We start from the raw sequence: 23,945 nt of genomic DNA on the forward strand, positions 1-23,945 counted from the left end.
TGAATATCTCCATCAGCAGAGCACCAGGGAAGAGATGGAAGTGAAGGACTGAAATTTGAGTATTGGGATGCTGGCTCCGGGCATCCATTAGTAATGCATCTCCTTTGGTTTTTTTTCTGGAGGCCCCATTCAGGTGTGAAATTTGTTCTGAATAACATCGGAGAAAAAAAGAGATCTTTGCTCCAAAGGTGTGTGTTTGGTGTGCTTAGAAGGTGTGCTTGAGGTTAAGGAAATAGTTGCTACAGACATCAGACAAAGACTAAGAAAATTTAGTGTGTGTAATGGGGGCCTAGAAATGATAAGGGATTGGGCTGGAATTGTTAGGAAACTGTCTGGCATGTCCCTAAGCAGAGAAAAATGCAGAGGTTCTGGGGGGAGCTTATTATTGGTCTTCAGATCTGTTTGTCTGGTCGCTCAGCCCTCCCCTAAACTGCTGTTCCAAATGAGGTTATTCACTGGGAGCAGATGATGGCCGTCACCTGCATGTGCTCCTTTGCTTTGTGCCTTTCAGCACAAGTGCTGTTTCAGCTCTGGGTCAGCGTGCTGGCCGCTTCCAGCAGCCTTGCCATTAGGCACAAATGAGATCTGCATTGCTAATATTTATTAGCATGCTATGCTACGAAGTACTTCGTAGCCTTTCTATCATATGTGTTTCAAATGATTCTACTTCAGCCAAACAAATTGTCCGGGCTTAATTTCCGAGAAATCATTGTCAAAATTGCTGAACCAGTTTAATTCTAAAGCACATATTTATACTGAGCTGCGCAAATCAGGCTGCCAAGTGAGGTTACAAATGGGAGAGAGAAAAGTTTAATCAGAAATGAGATTGGATTTGAAAACAGTGTTAGTGATCGCTGCTGAGGCTCAGACAGGGTGTAAAGTCATGGGTTTGCATGGCGGGCTCAGAATAGCTTGCCTGGGGAAGCTGCAGAGCTCATAAGCCCAAGTGCTGACAGCGGGAGAGCGCGGTGGTGGCCTGTGAGCAGGAGGCAGTTATTTGTGGCAGGTTGCTGCTCGGAGTGAAGCTGAAGTGGGAGGAAGAAAGTAATGCAGAAGATGTGTCCTGGTGTCAAAGGGAAATGAGAGAGGGGGGCAGATCGGTTGGCATGTGCTGGTGCTCTGGGAGGTCCCACCTGTGGCTTGGTGGCAGGTAGGGTCCCCGCCTCCCTGTTGGTTTCCCCTGAGTGTTTGGGTGGCTGCTGGATGCCTGGGCAGGTGGGTGTGCAGGATGGAGCTGGAGGAGACGTTGGTGGAATGGCATTTCTCAATGGAAGCCCAGATCTGTGATAAATAATGTAGTTCTTACTGATACCAAGGGTTGACTGCAAGTTCTGCCCTCACCCAGTGCCATTTAGCTGTCCTCTTGTGACTGCAGTTAGATGGAGTGTTCCTATGGAACTGTCAATGAGCAGTTGTGTATGTGCTGCATCTGGGTCCATGGGGCTGGGGTGCTGATGGGCAGTGCATCCACTCATCCTCCATGCAAAGGAAGCTCATCCTGCTGCAGGGAGGATGCAGCACAGCACTGTCTGAAGCTAGTTTTCTGTATGTGTGTGTGTGTGTATATCTATCTACCTATATATATATAAAGAAAACCATACAAAAATCCCCAAACGCATATGCTTGGCAGTGCTTCAGTGTTTCTTGTGTAACTGTTGATTGTTTCAGCTGTAGGAGGACAACTGAACCTTGAGAAGGAATGTTTCATCTTGGGGGAAATGGATGGTTTTTTTTCTAATTTAAACACTTTGTTGTTTTTTTCCCCCCCAAGTCACCTCTTGCACGTTTCTAAATAGGAAACAAGAATTGGTACAAACCTGCTGTCATTGCAACATCCCCCAGGCTTCTTGATGAGCTGCAGGAAGCTGCAAATTCTGCCGTGGTTGAGAACTGAGCAGATCCCTGCCCCTGCTGCTTAGAGAGGTTGTGCTGGATTACAATAACAGTGGTGAAAAGTAAGGCATAGCAGCAGCTTTGCTTCTTGCAGGAGAGCCAGGCTTTGCTCAGCAGTCATCCAGAGCTGTGTTAAGTTGGAAAGACTTCTCTTGAAATTACAGTCAGATAGAAGTGCAGCTCAGCAGCAGTGTTACCATCAGCTGAGGGGTAACTGATCACCCCAGCCACTGCTGAACTGCTGGTGCTGCTGTACCCAGCACTGAAATACACATCTGATCATAGCAGAGGTTCTCATCTTCCTTTTTACCCTCCTTCCTGTTAAGTACTAGTGGGATGATTCCTGATTTGTCCTGCTCCTCATTGTGATGGGTTATTTCTCGGTTCTGTTGATATTGCCTTGTTTACTTTCTTGCAGCACCCTGGTTTTGTCTCTCCTCCTTAATCTTTGTTCACCAGGTAGGTCTTTCTTACTGACATGCATTTTCACTGTATGATGGCTGTGAACAGGAGTCAGTATCTGGCTTTAAAAGGCTATGACACTGATTGAAGGGATTTTCTGTGCAGTATGAAGGCACTGCCACTTCTTTTCTTGGTGTCCGTTTGTTCTCTGGGTGGAATGAAGAGAGATGGGGACATTTGTACCTTGGTAGGTGATGCCTGCATGCAAAGTGAACCCATAGGACAACTGTGAATGATGTAGAAGTGGCACAAACCATAGAAGAGGTACCAACCATTTATCTGGATGAACGCAGCAGGCAGTGACAAATGCTGCACATCAAAATAAACCCTGCAGTAGGCAGAGATGGTGAATAATCCTGCCCTGGGAAAGCCTCCTACCTCGTTTAGATCTTGGCTCTCCAAGCTGTGCTGCTTTATAAAGATCTGTAAAACTGCCTGAAGGTGCACTGAGTAACCCCCGTTCCACCAGGAATAGGGCAGAGCACCCAAGGGACAAACAAAATGCTGCTGTTCCCTTTGCCACCTGCGTTGGATGCTTTGGGGTAGGAATGCTGTGGTATAGTTGTTAATGGTGCTGTGTTTGTAGCTGCAGGGTAGATTTTGTGTTCAGTTATTGTGGTCATGTGGAGTGTGGTGGGGAGGTGCTCAGCAGAGCTGGCTGCCTTGTGCATGTGGTAATGCACTTTATTGGTTAATGATATCACAGTCAGAACTGTGATATACCCTAGTGTATCGGTAGCACAGGTCCTTTGAAATGTCTGTCCTCCTGTGAGTATTGGTGGGCTGGTATTTATGTTTCCAAACAAAAATAGTTCCTGACACACAAGCACCTGGTTGCCAAACTCCTTTCGTACTGTTTTTATTGTCGCTTGGTAGGATGCCAGTTAGCCATAAACTGGATTGTGGAGCTGCTCTCAAGAATAATGGTTGCATTTTGTCTTTGAAACACTGAACAGTGTTATTTTCTGAAAAACCAAACAATGAAATCTTTACTGTCTTTCAATACTATAATGGTAAGAATCAGTCCAAGGATTATATTGTCACATCTACCTAATTTAGAATTATTAAAGCATATAAGGAGAGGAGCAGAACTGAAGGCTAATGGATCATGCGATAGACTTTGTGTCAGGCTGCCCAGGGAGTGATGCTTGGGTAGGCCAGGGCAAAAGTGCTGCTTCATAAGCAGCCAGATCGAACACGATGGCAGAAACCTGTGCTAATGTAGAACAGAGGCCTTCAATTAGGGAGGGATGCTACTTCCATGGGGAAGAGGAAGCTGGAGGTCATGGCACAGACCAAACTGTGGGAAGGAAGAGCTGTGCTGATCAGATAAACTTTGGAGCTGTGTAGAGATCTGAGAGCATCCCAGAGGGACCCATTAGGCAGTAAACACTGTATGTGGTCTTGCACAGAGCTGGTTGTGAAAAGCAGGGAATGAATAATATTTGGGCTATTAAACTGCTTGATAGTATGCCCTTAAGTGCAATGATTGCTACAGTGTTAAAGTGCCAAGCATAAAATGGGCTCTAATGTACTGTATGTATTTTTCCCTTAGCCCTAAAGAGGTGGCATTGTCTGTCTTTAACAAGAATGAATGAAAATGTCAAGGCAAATCCTAAGTGCCGTTGCTTCTTAGGCAATGGTTAGCTTTACACTGACTGATATTCGTTGGGTGTGTGAGCACAGACACCTCCCTTGCTCACATGGTTTGGTGCCTTCCCAAAGCAGCAATGCAAGAAGGGAGGAGCAGGTTGGTCTGCAACCCAGACTTGCTTGCCAGAAGTGAATCTGCCTTCTAGCTGTTTGGGGTTGGTTAGGAAGGGCAGCCCAACATGTGTTAACCCAGCAGTTAAAGGCATGGCTTTGCTGTGCTGTTCACAGCCTGTGGAGATCAGGTATCCAGTTACTTGCTTTTCTTTGTGGTTTCTAAGAACACAGAAATGAAATGAGACAGAAACGCGGTATCTTTTTGGCTTTAAAGGACTCTTGCTTTGTTCAGGTCTTTCATTCTATCCCCTCAGTGTTTTGCTTAACATCTCCTTTTGCTTCAGTCTGTGCTGGAGGTCCTTGCAGATGTCACCATCTGAAAGAGGTGCCTGCATGGGCTGAGCATGGCAGTGAGCAAGTGGTGAGCTGTGTAAAGGAATGGGGTGGTGAAAGCTTTGGCTATGGACACAGAGCAGACCCCAGGTTCCTGTTGGCTGCAAAGCTGCCTTTCTCTGGTTGGCAGCCAAAGCTTGCTGTGTTGCTGTCCTGTCCTTCAGTGGGGCTTCCCCCAGACAGATTAACGTTAGAGATGATGGAGAAAGAAGTGTCAGTGGCACTACAAGGTGCCCTGGGACCTATATTTGCTTAGTGAACCAGAAGATCCCACAAAACCTCGAGGGGTCGGAAGTGGCAGTGCTCAGCTGTGCTGTCACATGAGACCTTTTCTTCAACTTCTGTGACTAAAATGGGATCTGGGCTGAGCTCCAGATCTGGAGCCTGAGGAGGTAAGAGTTCACAAAATGCAGAGCGCTATGAAGTGTACAAGAAAAATCAAAATGACAAAGTTCGTTAAGTAGAACCTCCCTAACTGGAAACATCTCAGTCTGTTTTGGCCTTTGAGACAAGCGTAGATAGCTTTCACTCTCCTCTCGTATCATCTCTTGCCATGTGTGCTGTTAGCAAAAAGATGCTTAATAAAAACCTTGTGTGTGTTTTGCGGGTTATCCTTAGAGCCAAACAAGGTGCACACAGATGCCCTCTTCCCAGAGGTCTGAATTGTGGCTGATACTTTGTGTCTGTATCACAAAACTTGGTTGTAAATGGTGTTTGGTCCAGCAAAGGTTGGTGTTATGGACTGGATAAGGCGTGGGCACTGTGTATGCACGCATACATGGTTAGCCCAAGATAGTGCTGGTTGCAAATGACAGGTGTAGAGTCTTGCACACAGTTTTGCAGCACGCTTCTCTGCTGAACGCCTGCCTTGATGGTGGCATGCAGCTACTGCTACTGTTTTGTTGCCATAGGTTTGATATATTGGAAAAAGATGAGCTGAGCAAACACCTTCATTGCCATGCTGTGATCTGCCCCCAGACCCCATGTTTGATTTTCAGTGAGCAGTTCTCCTTAGTGGTGAGCTGACAGCATTTAGGGGAAGGGAGGTCTTGTCACCCCTGTGTCCTTGAGGCTTCAGCAGTGGTAGTGATGAGACCTCGTGCTCCCAGCCCTGAGCAGAGGGGTGCTGTTGTGTTTTTTGGGGGTGGGAGTGGTGCTGCTCACAGGGGCTGTGAGCCATAACTTATGGGTTTTTCATGTTCTTCTGAACTTGTTACTCACTTTCCCTTTGGCGGTGGGCAAATCAATTGATTTGTGCTCTTAAAAATGGGCTGCCAATTTATCTGCCTTACAGTGCCATTTATCAATGTGTCAGAACAGCATTACTGACCAACAGGTCTTCCCTTTGCAATAAACCTATTCTCCTAGCTGGCTGTACATTGGGAGGTGACTAAGGTGTGATCTTTGTCTCACTGTGATGTATCATGCTTCTCTTATTGTTCCTCTTCCCAGAGAGCAGGTTAAACACCCAAGACCAGTATCCGGAGATGTCTTACTGGGAACATCTCTGTTGCATTCCTATTTCTGTCTTCTGTGCCTCAGTCCTGGGTGGGGTGGGATTAGAGGTGCATTGAGGGAGGAATTCAGGAGTGTCATCCATCTGTGTGCTTGTATATTCTCCATCCCCAGTCATGCTCTTTTACCAACAGAAGAAAGGGGAAGGGTAATGTGTGAAGTTGCTAGATCAGGCTGATCTGATGAATGTCATCAGTCTGACAGAGCTCTTTATGACAATTCAGTTGTTGAAATAGACTCATTATGGTTTTCCAAGCCTTGTATCTCAGAATGCATTACCTGCTTATCTATTGCTGGACTCCAGTGTTGCAACTATTGACAGTTGTGTAAAGCGAGTGTACCAGTAATATCATTCCATGGGGTGTGATTTACATTGCCAGGTGTAAGTGGTGCTATCTGTTGGAAATACAACACCATTTTTTTGCTTTTATATTATAATGGGAGTAAATCTTACACATGTGAAGTCATCTTTCTTACAGATGCTCTGTTTTAATGTTGTATGTACATACGCTTCCCATTGTATGGCAGGACTGTAGACTGTACAGGACTCTGCTTACTTAAATCCCCAGCAGCAGAGAAATCGCACAACCACATGTAATAAATAAAGCTGCCTTTGTGGGGAGGGTGGGGCAAGTGAACAGGAGGAATGAGATGGTGAAACAACATTGACATTTATTAGTGAGTAGATGGTAATGTATGTTGCAGCAGGAGATGCAGCGATACTTTTCTCCTCTTGCTGACATTCAGTGATGCTTTGAAGACAGCAGGAAGCTTTGAATCCTGAGCATATCAAAATTAGATAATTTACATTTTTTTTTGGCCTCCAAATGTACCTTATCCTCAAGCAGTTTTTATTAAGGATGCTAATTGCCCAGACCCTGACTAATGCAGGCTGTTCTGTGCTGCTGGAGTATTCTTTGCATCTTCTGAAGTCAAGCAAGGCAAATATTAAAGCAGAAGATGTAAGTACTTCTTTAGTGCTTTATATCGCAAATGCCATTGCAAGTGTAATTTAGCCTGAAGCAATGGTGCTGATGGACCTCTCGTGTAGTTCTTGTAGTTGTGTCCCCTACTGGTGTATACGAGCCTACAGTGTTGAGGATGTATCTCATATATCACGGGGCTGGCTGCCAATTTCTCGGTACTGCCATCTATGCAGACTGGATATACACTTGTATGGATGTATAGCTGAATTGGGTCATGGTCACCATGTGTCAGCTTTGTTACACTATACAATTAATTATGTAACTAGAGTACAGTAGCCATCCAATGGCTGACGCACATCCTGTGTGTGTGAGGTGTGCCCTGCTCTTTTCCTCCCACAAGCAGCCACTTGCTTGTCCTGGATGAAACGGGCTTTAAAGCTCAAGTGACAGCCTGCTGTGTGTTTGCCTTCCTTGTCACTTTAAGGCAGCTTTCAGTTTCTTCTAACTTCGTGTTACTAAACCTCAAATATAGACATCAAGTCTTTTGAGATATCACCATTTTCTACTGATACTGCTACTTTAAAATCAAGACTTCTTTCCTTGTAACCTTTCAGAAATCCTCACGCTTATTGGATTTAACTGTTCTAAGTAATTCAGTGCCTCTTTAAATAATACATTCCTTGACTATTTCCATCTGTGTTATTTGTATTGGTAAAGGGGGTGACTAAATGGCTTTTATGTCAAGATAGCATTAAAAACACTGACCAACAAGCTGGGCCTGAGGAGCCTAATGCCTTTTTTTCATGGAGACTGAATACTAGCATCCAGCTGTTGATGGGTTGCATCAAGTTTTATCTTCTCATTCGTCTTAATGCTTATTTAAATGAACACTTTCAAGAATGCAGGATGATTCCATAGCATGCACTATATATTTGAAACACCCTTGTAATTTTTATTTCAATTTATTTTTGCTCTTAAGTTCTGTCAGTTTAACTGGTTACTTGTTGTGCTGCTTTTATATGGAGGAGAAGCAAGTAAAGGTACAGCAGAAATGCATTCTGTCAGCTGATCATATGCAGCAGCTCTGCTGGGCACCCACAGGGTCTCGTCTGGAGTCTACAGGCAGTTTTGTCTCTTTGCTCCTTGGGTTCACTCCAACACTGTAGTCTTTCTGTTTCCCTGCACCCCTTGAAGGCTGAAGTCTCTTACTGACTCTTGCTTGGTTAGCCCAGGGGTTGCCTGGGAAAAGAAGCAAAATCCATCATAGCAGAGGATGTCAGATCAGTCTCCTGGAGTGGGAGTTCAGGAGCTCAGGGAAAGTTGGGATGTCTGTGTTTTATTGATGAATAGCTGCCCTTCTCCTTGCTGAACTTTAATAGCCTACAGAGCACTTTTCAATTCAAAAATAAGCTGCTTTAAGGGAGCTTTTGTTCTATTTGCCTACTGCAGTGCAACTGTAGGTACAAAAAGACTTAAAGTTGGGGCTTGCATTCAAAGTGCAGCTTTGCTGCAAGTGTAATCTTGTCTAAAATGTAAAATCCCAGAGTACCTGGAATCAGCCATGTCCTGATGGTGCGTGTGGAGGCAATACTTGGAAATGATGAAGGGCCAGGCAGCTCTTCTGCAAGGGAGGGCTGAGAAACTATCAGGAGAATGGTGAAGTTCAATGCGGAACTAAAAGAGAAGTTTAGTCCTTTCCTGACTGCCACCTTAGGTCTGTTGTGTTCAGTTCCATAAATGGCTGAGCTGCAGCAGGGAGAACTCAACCCTTTTGTTACTAATTTGCCATTGCTTTTGACTTTTATATACTCAGGGAACGTGCAGTAGAAGTGCCTTTGAGAACAGATACGTATAGTTGCAATTTGGAGATGCATTAGAAATACATCCTGGATCTAGAGGACTCTGCAAACTGCAGGTTGAAAACCACTGTATGTGCCATCCCACAGCTTTGGCTCACCACTGGTGGATTCTGATTCTAGTGAAGTGGTTCCCTGCAGGCACTGACTTGGGTGTGCTTGTTTTGTGGTCATAGTGTGCCTTTAGGGACTGGGAGAGAGCTGCAGGGCAGTGCTATGCTATGAACTATTTCTTTAGCAGTGCAGGTTGCTGCCGTTAATATTAACCGCTTTGCTAAGAACCCAGTTGTACAGCATGGCCCTTGAGAGCTGAGAGGAAGGGATTATTGATCTAGACTGAATTCTGGTAAAAAGCACCTGGTGTTCTACTGAAATGTATTTGTAACTTTGTGATCATCTTTGGTCCTGTTTTGAATAGTAAGAGTTTGGAGGATGGAGGTACATGAACACGTGTCCCTGTGCCCTGAGTCCTTCAGATGGAAGATGCTGCGGAAGGGTAAAAATACCATTTAGAAAGGTGGTTGGGGGGGAGGGGGAAAAGTACCTGCTTGGACAATACAGCATTTAGAAGCTAAACATCTGGTGTGTGGTTGATGCCTCAGGGACACATCCTCAGCTTACAGACATCTACCGTAGCTGGGGCTGTGGGAGATGGGCAGTGGGGAAGCAGAGCTCAGCAGTGCTGTGCAGTGAGTGTGGGTGAACCCTGAAGGTGAGGAGTGAGCTTTTATGTTCTGATTGCTCTTTGTTGTTTGTTATTTCTATGAGTCTTCCCACCAGGGTGGTATCAGCTATGTGAAAGGTGTAGAGATGTGTCATAGGCTCCTTTTGCAGCACTTCCTAGAAAGCACTGCATGCTGGGCAAGATGAGACAAAGCGGTGTGTGTTTGCAAACTGCAGGCAGAGAGAATAATAGGCTGCTTGTGAACTTCTTCTGTATGTAGCTTTTGCTCCTTCAATACAGAAGTTTACCTTGACACCAGTTTTGTTCATCATGGTGGTAACACTGAGTCACTTGGGCACAGAGTGATGACTTGTGGTACGCAGGAGATTGCTGAATTAGTTCCATTTTGGTTTCAGTGTGTTATAGTTAAGAGTTGAGCTGCGGGTCCAGTTTTCAGTAGTTTGATTGCATCCCTAATAGGCATTTTGCACTTCCAGGTAACATTTTTATTAAGGGGGGGGATGATGTGTGTGTGTTTTTCTTATTCTATAGCAGCTGGGTACTGGGTGGGGGAAAGCAAACCCTCCCTGGGTATTCCAACTCCTCTGGTTTGGCCTTTCAGAGATGGCTCCTTGTCATGTCTTTCTCTATTACATTAAGAAGCTCTTTAGTAGCTGGTATCTTATCCCTACGGACACACTTGTAATCAAGTCCCTTTCAATCTTTTTGATAAAATAAAGAGACTGATCTTTCTTTCTTATCCTTCATGAGACTCACTCTCCTCTGGCTTAAAGCAATTGCTCTGACACTTTCCATGCTGTCTCAATTTTTTCAGTGTCTTACCAGAATGTAGAAATCAGTTTCTACCATTCCAGTAACAGTGCCTGCTCTGCCCTAGTTTGTGCTGGAAGTAGTTGATGATTTGCTTATTTGTTAACACTTGCTGTTCCTGTTCCCATACATCCTGAAAAGCCTTGTTGCTTTAAAATTGCTTGCGTTGTTTTTTGTTACTAGTTCTGTTAGTGGTCAATATGACCCATAAATCCATTGATTGCTTTCCTGAAGAGGAGATCTCCATTCTACAAGTGCTGGCACCCTCTCTAAGCTAATGCTTATTGTAGAGTAGTAATACAGTAGTACTGTGGGAGAGGATAAGGATAAAGCTCTCCAGGCTGTTTCACATGACTGGACTTCCCATCATCATTTACCATTTCTTCAAACACTTCCTGTGGATGCATTTGGGTTTATCCCATTTTATTGATGACTGTGGCACTGTTTTGATATACTTGCTGTTTGCTGCTGGTGAATTGCATGACAAACAAACTTGATCAGTTTCCTGGATCACATTTGTTTGGAGAGCTGTCAACTTCCTACCTCTTATTCTGTGTTCTGTGCTCCTTACAGCTCATGGTATGAATTCTGTAGTTAGAATGATGTGTCATTAAAACAAATACCTTAACATTTGGAATATATCATGTTCATCAAGGCCAACTTTGAGTGGAAATTAACCCAATTTTCTGTAAACTCCTTGATCATAACCCTCCTTCAGTTAAGCAGTTGGGCCCAATTTTCTTTTTTGCCAAAGACCAGAGAATGGTTGTGTTGGAAGGCACCTTACAGACCCCAGCACCACCCCTGCCTTGTGCTGACTGCCCCCCAGCTTAGGTGGCTCATAGTCCATCCATGGCCTGGGGCACCCACAGCTCTGGGTCACAGTGCCAAGGTCTCGCTGCCCTCTAAGTAAAAGTAAATCTACCCTTAACATCTACCCTAAATCTCCCATCTTTTAGTGTAAAACCATTCTGCCCTTGCCCTGTTGCTAATGCCAGTCTCCCTCCTGTTTATCAGCTCCTTTCAAGTACAGGAGGGTCACAGTGAGGTTTCCCTGCAGCTTTCTCTTTTCCAGGCTGAGCACCTCCAGATCCATCAGCCTGACTTTGCAGCTCTCTGAGCATCCTCCTGACCCCGCTATGGATGCCCTCCAACAGCTCCAGATCCTTGTGCTGTGTCCCCAGGCCTGGATGCAGTGCTGCAGGTGGGATGGGGGACAGAGCAGATGGAAACAATCCTTTTCCTGCCTGCTGCCACCCCCTGCTGATGCAGCCCAGGATGCAGTTGACCTTCCAGGTTGTAAGTGTGCACTGCAAGTCACTGCTTGGCTTTTGTCCATCTGAGCCCCCATGTTCTTCTCCACAGGGCTGCTCTCCATATGTTTTTCTCCTCGTCTCTACTCAAGCCTGGGGTGTCCCTGACCAAGGCGTGGGAGGGGATGAGTGATGGGCACTTTGTTCTTGGCCCTGTTGATCCTCAGTAGGTTCCCATGAGCCCACCTTCTAGTCTTGCCCAGGGCCCACTGCACGACATCCTTTCTCTTGTATCAGTTGCACCGCAGCTTGGTGTCATCAGTTAATCAGTTTTTGCAGAGCTGGGAAATATTTTGCTTGCCTTACATGGATATTGGCATGATGTTACCAGCCTTCGGAGATGTATTAAAATTAGTACCAGGGCATCAAACATGCCCTAGGGTGTTTTCATAAGTTCCTGTTGTTATCTTTGCAGTCGCTCTTGATTGCAACTGCAGCATGAAGCACTTCATCTTTCTGAAGTGATACAAGTATATTCTCCTGTTTCTTTCTAAATGTAAACCAGAAATATTTATTGAGCTTTGCTGTTGTTATGAATAATTTTACCCTTCTCATGCAGTAGTCTGTCTGTGCTGATGATAAAATCTCATTATGTGTTTAAACGACTTTGTCATGCTCAGCCCTTCTGCCATGAGTTCTTCATTCTGTTATTCTATTCTGTGTATTTTTCTAACATATATTGACCCTTCTCTGTTCATTTACGGATGCTTTGCTTTGTTTTGACCCTCTTTCTCTGGATTTTAGCTGTAGGAGGATGGATTTTCACTCCCTCTTCATGCTGAGATGAATGTTGGCTCCACGTTAATTGTCTGTTGAGGTGGTGATGATAAAGACTGCTCAGACAGGAAGGAAAAAAATGGCTATCATAGCAATGCTATGTATTGATCTATTGTATGTGATAGCTGGCTGTTATCTAGTCACTAATTCTGATGCCCAATACTGCTTTTAAATCATGATTTTAGAGCAAATCAACTTGAAACAAATGTCTTTTTTTCTTAATGTCACCTGTGGGAATTAATTCTAACTTTCTCTGGGATTTGGAGGATGCTGAAATGCTGCCTCTGAGTCTCTCTGAACTCCCAGCCTAATTTCTTTTTTTCTAAATGTCACGAATATGTGCTTAAGTGCTGTTGACTTTCAGAGCAAAACTGGCTCCGGTATTGCTGTGGAAATCATAACAATCCACTTCTACAAGCGGTTGCTTCCTGGTGTTGAGCAGTCAGAAGTGTATCACTGAACTGCATGGAGCACAGAAGCTCTGTGATTTGTTAGGGTGAGGTGGGGATGGATCATCACAGTGTTCTGCATGCCCCATCATCAGGGTGTGTGTGAATGGGGAAGGAAGATGCTGGGTATGGCAGAGGACCAGAGCTTTACTACCTGTCATCATTAGGGGTATTTCACCTGCTGTTAGCAGCGGAACCAATGGGATTACATAACTTTGTTTTGTGCTGTGGGTTTGCCCTCTGTTTCAGAGGGAATCCTATCAGTTAACCTGTGCAGGGAAGGAGAGCTGAGAAGACTTCTGCCTTCTACAGGCTGTATGGCATGGACAGTAAAACGTTACCTTTGGCTTGCTCAGCCTTAAGAGTGAGAAAGGTTTGTCTGCTGTGGAAGGGGAGACTTAAATACTATTAAATAGTACTCTGGGGAGGGCCTTGGAAGGCCTGCAATGAAGAGCTTAACATAGGTAAAAGTACAGGATGATGTAACTGTGATCTGTTGGTTGTTCTTTCCTTTCCATAGTGTTGGGTCTGAAGTGGATGACAAAGGGAATCCCTTTTTCCTAATGGGGAAGCTGCTTGTATGCGTATTACAATTCGTTAGCAAAATGCTTCTGAGATTGCTCTGATTACTCTGACTTTGGAAGTTGTGCTTTTATGATTTCACTTGTCATGGTATTGCTTTTACTGCACACTTAACAGGTTTATTTCTGGCTCCAACAGAAAGCAATTACCGCAGCTACCAAAATATTAAGTGCTGAACTAGAACATTCAGCTTCAGAATTTCTAGGCCAAATTTTTTCCTAGCATAGCACAACTTGGTTGTGTTACACCAAGAGGAATTTGATTTATGGAAGCTTGAATTTTTTATTATTGCCTTGCTTAGGAAAAAAAGAAGCTTTAAGTCTCATGTCAAGATTTGTCTGTGGGTTTTTTGAGGCCTTGACTTGAGCACAGCTGAGCCTTGTTTTCACTTTCTTTGTGTGATGGCTTGCTTATAAAGTTGGTTTTGTAGGCTCGCTCCTCGAGTCAGAGATAACAAGAACACTACTGAGGACACTGCTTTCTATTGAAGCATCCAATCTGTGCTCGGTCTTACAGCTGAACTCAAAGGCAGTTCTTGCTTCTAGGTACTGGGTGCACAACTCTTAGTGGTTTCAACTGCAGCATCGCCTACGGCTGCTTACAGGAATAGAAGCAGTGCAGCAAACACGAGATGAATGCTCAAATCTGTCTGCGAGCGTTAACTTGTAAATATGCTCGTGAAGAGTTCTCACCTCTGAGTTCCGCTATGTGAATGTTGCTTGAAGAGATCACAAAATGATTTGTGTTCTGTGAGATGTCAAAAATGGGCATGCCTGAAAAGAGTGGCAGTCTGAGTGGAGCTCTTGCAGTGTGGTAATAGAACCCAAATTCTGGAGCTCCAACTTCCCTGCCGGCAGCTGACGGCCTCAATGCATGGCATGTGCTGGATGTGGATGGTCTGTGTGGACTGAAAGCCAACCAAGAGCATGAGAAGGGACTCCAGGCATCAAATCACTGCAGCGAGCTGCTCTCAGGGAGTGGTGGGATTGCTGCATGCATCTGTCCTGTGAAATGGCTCGGGCACGTGGCAAGCCTATCTGCTTGTGGCTGCTTTAAGCAAATAATTGAACCATTTCTATGTGTCTTGTGCTGACTGGAAGCTGTGCTTCTGGAGAAGGAGCTAGGAGTGTTTGCTGTGTTTTTCTGATGTTTTCTTGTTTGGCAATTATGGGCCATAAGGATGCTGATTGCATTATAATAACACTAATAATTAGGGGTTTTAATCCTAGTTCTGCTATGTACCTCTTCATTGTGCGGAGAGGTTGACCCCTCTGTCCGTGTGACATCTGTGCAATGGAGATAACAATGCTGCTTTGTTCAGCAGAGTCATTAGAAGAGTGGGTGCTTGAGTGTGTATTGAAAGGACGCTGTCTGAAAGAAGCTTGAGGGGAAAAAGCCTATAGGTATGCATATAGATCATGCACGTAACCAGAGGAATTTGTGTTCTTAATTTGAGTGGGAGTATGATAGCTGTACAGCCTAGTAGCAGGAGGGCTGGAAATGAGGTTAGATGCTTTTATAGGGAACTCAATAAAATTCTCTCCTCTGTTAGGGGGTAGGGCTGATGCTTTCTAGTACGGAGATCCTTGCCATGTTCCCGGTAGGGGACTGATTCTTCACACGTCTCTGAGTGCACAGCCACTTAGTGACTTCCCAGGCTGAAATGTTTTCTCCATCAAAAGCTTAAAGCTTTTGTTCTTTTCCCTTCTTTCCCCCCCCCCCCCTTTTTGAGGCCGTATGTAAGTGAACTGGAAATATCACCAGTAGCTGCGATTCAAGTGAAATTCCTGCTGCTAATTACACAGGCTCTTTGCTAAAGGTATTAAATAGAAATCATTCATGTGTCCTTAGAGGCCTCAGGATCATTCAGTATTCATGGTAAACATATCAGGGAGCTTCATAAGAGAATTATTTAAAAAACAAAGCCTGGTCAGCTGTTTAATAATTTACTGATAGTGATAGCATGGGGAATGTCTAATAACTAGCGAGATTGGCTTTCAAGTAGGAAATAAATTACTGTTATAAGATGTCCTTTTCAAAGAGTCATAATTACTATTAGTGAAACATTTGGTTATTGTGTCAGTTCTTGATTGCTTTACAAGCACTTACTAAGGCAACAGCACTTTATTATTTAGGAAGCTGCAAAGCCAAATTTGTTCGCATACTGATGTGAAATGGGCAGCACTTCTAACAGCCTCAAAATATAGGGATCTCTCTTACTGGGTTGGGTATAACCAACCATGGGTAACCCGTGACAATCTGATGTCAGTCTGTGCTCACTGATCTGGTTGTTATGGAAGGTTTCACACCCTCAGGTAGGGGAGATTGGAGGGTGATGTGAGGAGCTGGGGCTTGTCCCTTGCGTTGATCTATGGCTTTATCTGGGATTGTGTGCTTTTTAAGATGGACTGTGCCAAGGGGTGTGATGGCCATAGTGGGTGAAGCGGATTAACCTTGATAACCCATAGTGGGTTTCAAGTTTCCTGCTGTTCCAGTTCCCCTCACTGGCATCTTGTAGGCATGAAGTTGTTCCTTTGATTTCCAAACTAATCACGCTCTGCTGTGTAATTCTGCTTCTGTCTCTTCTAATGACTGTGAGTGACACAGTGCTGTACATAGGAAAATATGGCCTCAGTGAACCCTACTGATTACTTGATTTGACTTATTCTGGGTATTTTTTGAAGGAGAGAAGGTGAAGATGTAGTAATTACGATCTTAATGATGCTCTATTTTCTAAATACTTGACAAAGTTCATGCCAAGCTGCAGCGATGCAGTAAATTCTGAACAGAAGTATTTTACTGGTTTGCTTATCAATTTGTCTTCAGCTTGTATTCGATGCGTGTCATGAGTAATGCACTGAGAAATCCTGGAGCGCCTGTTCTAAAGCTTTTTATGCTGTTTTCTATGCACTTTCTTGAATGAGCACACAATGGATGTGATCCTTTAGTCATGATTCATCAGTGTTTCTGGGACTAGCACTGAGCACGTTGTGCAGAAGGAGAGGCTTTGCTGCCTGTGTCTTTCCTCATAGTGGGTTCAGAGCATTCAAGTACAGCCCATAAAAGAACAATCTGTGATGAGCTGTGGGTTGATGCTCGTCATTGTAAGTCAGAACACAACTGGTTTTGTTTTGAGAAGTTTCCCCTTTCAGTGATGCTCATCCTATTGGTTACTTTGTGGTGTACCCATGTAATCCAGGTAGTGACAGACGATGCTTTTATATCTGCAGTTTGGAACTGAAAAACCTGCCAAAATTTCACATGTAAAGTGCTGAGGATTTGCTGCTTCTCTGTCCCATCCTGGCAAACCTTATTCTTAAGAACTTGATGAGTTGGAGCTGTTAAGAGGTCACTGACCTTCGTTCTTCACCGATTGACTGGAATAGTGATATTTTTTTTAGCTGAATTGGGAATTTGTGTCGTATCCCTTGTGGAATCTGAGCTGTCATGATGAGATTCTGAAGCTCCTTGGAAGAGAGTAAGTACAGTGGAGGGAGCAACAGTGTGATCTGTCATACTAGGTTGGCATGCTGGGGGGTAATTGATGCTCAGGTAACGCTAGCTGGACTTGTATCTGCTGTATCCATTGATTCTCTTTCCTTCTAGCCCTAAAAATCAAGGGGCAATAAGAATAAAAGAAACAAGGGACGGAGAACTTGTAACTGGAATATATGTACGTACTGCATATTAGTTTTAGTAATCCTGTGTTATCAACAGACTTGCCTCTGGGAGTTGTGATAAGTCAAATCTTATCCTTCATATTTCTTCTTGAGCTTCTCAGTGTTTAATACGCTTTGGCCACAAAAGCACATAATATTCTTGCTAATCAATTGGCTGCCAAGTTGCTGTTTGGCTTGGTGCAGCACAGTGTGATTGTAGAGCTGTTAACATGAATGCGCAGTGAATGGGGGACATAAGAGTCAGTGTTGGGTGTGTTGCCCTGTCACCTTTTAAAGTCTTCAGTTTAATTATTGATGACTTTTGCTGTGGTTGCTTCTGATTGTCCTGTTATGCTAAGCATTGCATGCTGAGGATTTCTTTGCCAGGGTTGTCTCTGTTTCCAGGGATAAGTGAGCAATGAAGTAAAACAGGAACTATGGCTTTGTCCAGCCCACCCCCTTGCACAGAACCTGGAGTCATCTGGAGCTTCCCACTCCACAGCTTGATGTGCAGGTTGCAGAGAAAGGGAGAGAGTCTTCCATGGAACAAATCCTTTGCTCTGTGATCATAGCTGCTCTCACCAGCTCTCCTATAGAAAGGGCAAGGCTCATGATCGTTGCTTCAGTTGGGATGAGCTCTGGAAACAGTGAACTGCGGGGTGGCAGCGAATGAGTTCAGTTCTAAATATATTTGTTTGGGATAGTAAAAATAGAAATAAGTGCAGAACAAAGTGCATTGGAAGGTGAGAGGAACTAAGATTATAAATTAAAAAAAGTGAGGAAGTGGGAGCTTGTCTTTGTTAGCATAGGATTGGGAAAGAGAATGAGTTCTAGAAGGTTTCTAAGTATTGGAAGGGTTTTTGTTCCAGTTTTCTAAAGCATCTCACCTGGCTTCTTTTCCTTCTACTCCATAAGCTGGGTTTTGGTGGTTTCCAATAGATTGGCTCCTGAGCATGGCTTAATTTAACCTACATACAGAATAGGAAGGAACTGGTTGTGGTTAGATGAGAAGCTAAAGCACAAGGTTAGGGTAAGCTTTTACTGAGGGAAGAGTGATTGGGTCTGGGGTGTTCATGTGATTGCCCTTGTTCTGTTGTTTGCTTTTGTCAAGGCAGAAAGGAACTCTGTCACTATATCTGGGGGGAGGAAGCTCCCAAAAGTGGAAAAGCTGCATCTGAACTCCTGTGTGATCACATTCCTGAATTTAAGTGATCCTGGAGGTACACTGAGCACAAATTGTAGAGGTGTTTGTTAACAGAAGTGATGCTGCTGGGAGCTCCTGAAACTGCCTGGGAGTAGTTTTCAACTGGACTGCAACTGTGTGGCTTTTGTTTCTTACAGCTGACAAACTTGGTATCTATTTCTGAAGGTCAGCAGCAAATCTGTCCCCCTGCCTGGAAGAACTGCTCCTGCTTCCCCATTTAATAGCAGAGTCCTCAGGAAAAGTTTGTAGTACACATGTAGCCATGTGCTGATGAACCCCAGGTAATCTAGATTCCAGTTTTGATGGCTGCAAAATAAAACTTGGTATCAAGTGGAACTTGAAGTTTTTCAGTGAGAAAATCAAGCAGTGTTAAGGGCTGGTAGTTGGAACACAGCACAAGCAAGTGAGGATGCTCAAGGTACTGCTGAGTCAGAAGATGGCAGTAATGACACCAACATCCCTCTTGGTTCTTTACTGTGCAAGCACTGCTGGAGTAACAAACTTTCTAAAATAGCGAGAAGTTGATCTGGAAAATGCAGGGTAAAAACAAAGGGAAACCTCTCCCTGCTGACCGTGTGCCTTCAGGGTCTGCCTTGTCCTTCAGGTTTGCTTTCAGCAAACACAGTGGCTTCTTGCAGGCATGCAGCATCTATCCTGGGTGCTTAGGAAAGCATCTCTATTCCCTGTGCTCTGCGGTCCCCTTGCTTTGCTGCTGTTCCCTTTGGGCTGGGGCTGACTTTTTTAGATCTATGTGCCAGGAACTTCCTCCCCCCCCCCCCCCCCCCCAAGCACATGCAGGTGTTTTCCAGAGGGAATTTCCCCTCTTCCTATCTGGGATCCCACATTGTGCTGTCAGCAGCCTGCACTGCCCAGGTGCTGCAGCAAAGGCAGTGGGAAGCTGCAGGGAAACGCTATGCATTACTGCTGTCTTTGTTGATATTTATCTCTGAGTTTTGGAACTACAGACCCAAACCACACCATGTCTAATCTGCAAAGGCACTTCAATTGGGAGCACACCTACACACCAAAGCTCCGGGTCTCACTATCTAATAAAATAAAGGTCAGTGTTAAAGTTGAAAATTCTTGGTGATTGGGGAAGAGCTGTTGGGCTTCGTGGCATTTTTGGGTTGCTCAGTGCTGCTGCTTGTCTGCCCGTGTTATTTAACATGCTGCTTTCCCATGATACGGCTTTGTCAAGATAAACCGCTGCATCCAGGCTGCTCTGGCATTTCCTGGAAAGTGTCACTGTGTTGGTGTAAAGGTGAGCTTGTATTTCTGCATAATGGAACACGGGCAGTTAGCTTTGCCTATTCAGAAAGGAAGAAACTGAGGTGTGAGATGTCAGTGCTAATGAGGCTGAAATCAGTGAGTGGTTCCATCATGTAACCAGATTTAAAAAGACAGCTGGTACCTGAGTGTGCTCACATGGTTGTCTGCAGGGAGGAAAAACAGAGGAGGTAACACATGAGGCCTCAGGCAGTGGCAGTGGGGCAGAGCTCTGTCCTTCCTGATTTAAGGAGTTCAGCCTGCTATTAGCTGCAAAAGGGAGGTGTGCAGCTCTGTATGGATCCCTTTTTCCATGGGGTGGATGGTTTGCATGTGTGTAATTGCAGAGCTGAAGCCAATGCTGGAGTCAAAACTTGTTTAGATTGGGAGGACAGATGGGTGAAAGTGCACGTGGTGCCAGAAAGAACAGCACAAGGTGTGGTGCTGTCTCTAACACCTCTCCACCCACCTGCGACAACAACAACTGAACAGAGCATGCTCTAGACCCAAATGTACATTGCAGAACAGGAGCAAGTGCCAACTCTGAGAGCTCAAGGAGCAGCTTGAGAAGTTTTGCTTGCTGCTCTCATCTGCTGACTTGCAGGGATATGGTGTATCATAGGTAGTTCTGTAATGAGAACTGAAAGTGGTGTGTGTGCATAAATATATATGTAATACGTGTTTCAGGAGAGGAAAAAGTTCACCAAATTGGATCAGTGCTGCTTGCAATGCGTGACAAAGTTTGCAAAGGCAGGCGAGGATTTGTGCACTGATGGGGGAGTGGTGCTGCAGGTGTAGAACAGAGCTCCTCCGGGATCTCATAACTGCAGCATTTCAGGGAGCTGCAGTCGTGTTTTGTGCCCTGTGCACTACTGAAGGAGAACACGGAGCTGAGAGAAGATGGTTTTTCCTACCCCTAAAGCAGCAGCTCGTGGTTGTGGAGCGTTCCGTTCCCTGTAGTAGCTGTGCTGTCTATGGGGGGCAGCAGCAGCCTGGCCGTGTCTCAGCCGACTCGCTGCAATAAGGATGCTGCGTGTGCCGTAGGAGCGCGCTTCTATTTCCAACCCGCAGCAGGCTGGGCTGTTTGCAGACTAACCCGGTGGTTAAATGTTTCAAAAAACGAATGTATTTATTCTGGTTCACGAGCTGATTTTCCGGATAGATTTTTCTCGGGGGTTAAATGCATTTAGCGTCGCGTTTTGACAGCTCTTTCAGTTGTTCAGCACTTTTGATTTCCAGGGGCAAACGGTACGGGCTGAGTAAAAGCAAGCATTACATTTCCTTGTCTGTCACAGCGAGGGAACGGTTCCGTGCAGCCAATGAGCCCCGAGCAACAGGCTGGAACAAACTTTGGAACTCATGGTAATGTTTTGCTCCTTTTCTTTTTTCCCCCCTTGTTTTAAGCCACGTGGGACCTCTGAATCATTAGCAACGGGGAGACAATAAGTGCAGGAATGGAATTAATGTACAGCTTCTCTTTTGCTAATTTGGCATGCTAATATAAGGATGTGAGCTCAGCGTTAGTGTGAGACCACTCAGGGGGCTTTAATTCCTCGCAATAGCTGCAGAGGACACAGCTTGTGTGTGTGTTAGTGCTGATCAGTGCTGGTGCACGGCATGCCCTGCTCCTCACTGAGCACTGAGCCACACTTCATAGCCCCATTTGAAGATCAGGGCTTTCCCTGGCTGTAAAATCTGCTGCTCTCAGTGTCTGTTTTAGTGATCCTGGTCTGCAGCGTGTTTTCTCATTGCTGAGCTGCAGTAGTGCAACTTTGTTTGTTATGGCTGGACTTCATCCCTTCTCTATGCATCTGATCCTCTGTCACTGCTCTCAATCCTTGTATTAGTGATACCTATCGACTTTGTGCCATCAGTGTATTTCATTAGGAGACAACCAGGGGTATTAATATAAAACATTAAACTCGATCAGACTCTGACAGAGCCTTGCTGTTAACCTGTGGTCTCTGCAGTCCCTGCCTGCAGCCTGTTGCTCCATTAACTTTCTTTTTAGGGCAGAGTCTCTCTGTGTATTTCTTTGGTAGTAGTGCTGGATTTTGTGTCATGTTATCAGGTGTTTTGGTAAAGTCATGATTTCAATGCTGACCTGATCGTGCTGCTTGTTATTGAGCAGACAATTTTGGTAAGGCTTTTGATCTGTGTATTTCCATTAGAACATCTTCGCTGTGATTTTTAGCTGTGTTGTTCAGCTCTAACCTTGTTTCTTCAGAGTGTCTCCCACCAACTTGTGTGCTATTGAAGTTGAGAGGATCCACAACCACTCACATCCCTTTTCCAGTGCTCAGGATGGATACAGTGTGCTATCGCCTCTGTGGTTCAGGCCTCTCTGTTCTTCTTGTCCGAGCACTTTGTGTTGATGCAGGATTCTCTCTGCAGTTTCTGCCTGCTCATGCTTTACTGGCTGGATTGTTTCTGTGACTTAGGCTGCTTGGATGGTGATGTTTTGTCTCCTTGCCATCGTGTTCTCTGCTTTCACATTATGCTTGTATACTTGTATACTTGTATGTAGTTGTATACTTGTTTTTTGACTGTCCCTTTACTCAGCATAAGATAGTGGCATGCCATAATTCTTGTAGTGATGCTGACACCTACAGAAAGGACTGTACTTCCTTGGCTGGAAGGCTTTGTTTTTGGGCTGGCAGAGCCTTTGGTTTTGAGCACAGTGCTCAGACCTTCTCTCAAACTCCTCTCTGAATGGAGATGCTCAATACCAGTGAACCTCAGCTCTGTATCTGTTTTTAAATAATGGCAATTACTTCAACATTTCGCTTCCAGAGTGCTTGTCATACAGAAACTGTTCCTATAGGCTTGCAGGCAGAGGAGGGAAGAACTTGGAAACAGGTGCCGTAGTGGGGCAGCTTCAATTACTGTGCTGTGCTTTGTCCTGGGCTCTGCTGCTGTCTGCTCTCTGGTGTCACCAGGTTTGCAGTGTGGTGATCCTGCCCCATGAGCAAGGTGTGCTGGTGGAGTCACGGTGCCGTATGGTTGTGACAGTGAGGAGGGTGGGGGCTGTTTCTCTCCTTTTGCATTGAGGATGAATAACTCATTCTGCAGAACTACCTTGTCTTTTGAAAGAGGAATTTCGTCTCTTTGGAAGTCTTTAGGTTTTGTCTATGGAGGAAGGTTGTATTGTTGGAAATAGTTTTATGCAGTTGGATAAGAAACTGAAAGTCTGGAATGCTGTTGTGGGCAACAGGGCAAACCAGGGCTCGTTGTTACCTGTGTTGCTGTTGTTGTCTTTGCTTCCAGCAGTGCAACTCCTGGGGGCAGCAGGTGGATGCCAGCAGCAAATTGCAGTTACCTCCATTAGGTGATGCTTGGCTGGTGAAGTGTCTGTGCTTAAGAAAACAAGGAATGCAATGTGAAGTACTTCAACAGTGACATCCAAATGTGAACCTTGATGCTGTGGTGCTAAAACCTCCTCATCAGAGGAGTCTCCTCTACCTGTTTTGGCCGAGCTGCTTGGAGGGGTCACCAGATGAGTAATTTGCTTCCTAGTGCCCCATCCCACTGCCGTGTGCCACAGTCCTGCTGCCCTGCACAGGGTGGTCTCTCACCCTAATATGGGTTCGGGGTACCTGGGGGGGGAGGGGGGAACTGACCTTGTTCACCCCATCCCCGAACCCACTGTGCACTGGGAGCAGAGGGAGGAATGGGCTCTGTGTGCCAAAGGAAGCACAAAGAGGGGGGAGATGAAGTGACACTGAGGGCAGTATTAAATTTAATGAGGAAGCAGAGTTCTATTAAACCTAAAGCAGTGAGAGGAAAAGAATATGTAGCACCGCTGGAATTTCTTGGGGAAGTTGAGTTACTGTCACAGATAATCTCCTGTTGTGCTGATGATTAAAGACTCGTTTTATCCTGGGTGAGGTGGTCGTAGCTTCCCCTTTCCTGTGCAAATCGCAGCTCAGGTGGCTGATCAGTATTGATGTGTCCTGATTCTGTGCTTATAAAGTGTATGGGTTTTTTGTAGTAAAGTTGCCTATGGAAAGCGGTTTATATATTTTACTATCTAGCTCAAGACAGTGTCAGCCTGTGTACCCAGCCCGTGTGCGGCGCTACGCGGTGCGACTCGGTCTTTAGCGGTTAACTCTCGAAAGTGAATAATGACGAAAATGACTATTTTCAGAGGCAGCCGCCCAGCGAGCTGCTGACAAAGGACCCCGAACACTCGCCGCTCCCCCTCCCACCCCACCGCCCCCAGTCCCCCCCGGCAGAGGGTCGCTCCGTCCCTCCTCCTGGCTCTGCCCCGGCCCCGCTGAGTGCAGATCGCTGCATTGGCGCTCCATCCCCGCTAGAAAAGAGAGCGAGCAGGAGCAGGGAACCTGAGATTTGCTGGCACGATGCTGTACTTCAGCCGCTACCGATAGGAGATCGTGGTGTGCGCAGCTGGGCTTGGAACGGGATTTTAAAGAAGAGAGAGAGAGGGG

Source organism: Excalfactoria chinensis, chromosome 15 (genome assembly GCF_039878825.1).
Source record: "Excalfactoria chinensis isolate bCotChi1 chromosome 15, bCotChi1.hap2, whole genome shotgun sequence".
NCBI lineage: Eukaryota > Metazoa > Chordata > Aves > Galliformes > Phasianidae > Excalfactoria > Excalfactoria chinensis.